We start from the raw sequence: 1,190 nt of genomic DNA on the forward strand, positions 1-1,190 counted from the left end.
GGCAATGTTCATAAATTTGCAAAAAAAAGCAGCTAGCCAGAGCCCGCCGGCGCCGCTCAGAGAGTTTTTTTCTGTCAGAACCCCTTAGCAACCGTAGCAACCAATAACGTTCCGGAGGGAGGCTTTTCAACAGTTCCATTTTATTCGGAAAACAAATTAAACAAACACACACCAGTCAACAATAAATCAGGTTTATATTAATATATTTTCTTAAATGCATTTGAATAATAAAAATAAACAAAAAAATGTATTTTTATCAAAATTGTCTGGGCGGGCCAGTGAGTAATGTGGGCGGGCCAGTGCCGCCCTGGCCCATTAATGGCTATGCCCCTGCCTCCTACAGAAAGCAGTAGAGGGTTTGTTTTTTGCTCTTTCTTGACTGCAACATACAGAGTAGGAAAGTACAAACAAAGTGCAGTGCTTCCAAAATTTGGTGGACACATCCGAAAGAAAGTGTCCTGAGGTCATTTTTTAAGTAGAGAACAGTTTTCTTTGGCCACTGGCTTATTATTACGTGTTAAGCATATCATTGTGCAGCTGAGTATGCCCTCTTTTAGCAAACCACATGGGTGCTATGACACAGGTATGCAGATAAAGGTATTGTGGACGACTCCTGTGAAATTGAATGAATAGAGAGGTGGCACTTACCTTTTCAAAAAGAGAAATAAATAAAAATAGACAATGTCTGAGAGGAAAGAGCCTGTTGTCACTTTTTTAGAGCTGCAGTACAAGACATGTTTTAATGATGGGAGAGCAGAGTAAGGATGCGTGCAGTGCGCTTGCTTTAAATGGCCTGCTGGTAGCTGCCGCTCTCGCTTACGGCCACACCACCCTGTGCAGGCCCGAACTCGTCTGATCTCGGAAGCCAAGCAGGGCTGGGCCTTGTTAGTACTTTGATGGGAGACTTCCTTGGAATACCAGGTGCTGTAAGCTTTTGCTTTTCCTTGTTTGTTTTAACTCATACATTCCCCCCTGGCTCAACTGGGATTTATTTATTTATCCTTGGAAATTGGATGTTTGATTGATTGATTTTCTTTCATTTAGCTTTCTCTGTGGCAAAGAACAGCCTGCTCAATCATCTTGCCTCCTACCAGTGGCGTAGGCAGAAATTGTATTTTGGGTGGGCCAATGAAAAAGTGAGTGGGCCTATAGTTTTTCCTAGAAAAAAAAAATGAATTAAATAATAATTA

General features: G+C 41.7%; 1 pseudogene; it reads left to right on the forward strand.

Annotated features, from left to right (window-relative positions):
* The first annotated feature begins 814 nt into the window (after positions 1-814).
* Positions 815-933, forward strand: LOC127621533 (uncharacterized; annotated as a pseudogene).
* Positions 934-1,190: the final 257 nt, after the last annotated feature.

The sequence above is a fragment of the Xyrauchen texanus genome, chromosome 27, assembly GCF_025860055.1.
Source record: "Xyrauchen texanus isolate HMW12.3.18 chromosome 27, RBS_HiC_50CHRs, whole genome shotgun sequence".
In the NCBI taxonomy this organism is placed as follows: domain Eukaryota; kingdom Metazoa; phylum Chordata; class Actinopteri; order Cypriniformes; family Catostomidae; genus Xyrauchen; species Xyrauchen texanus.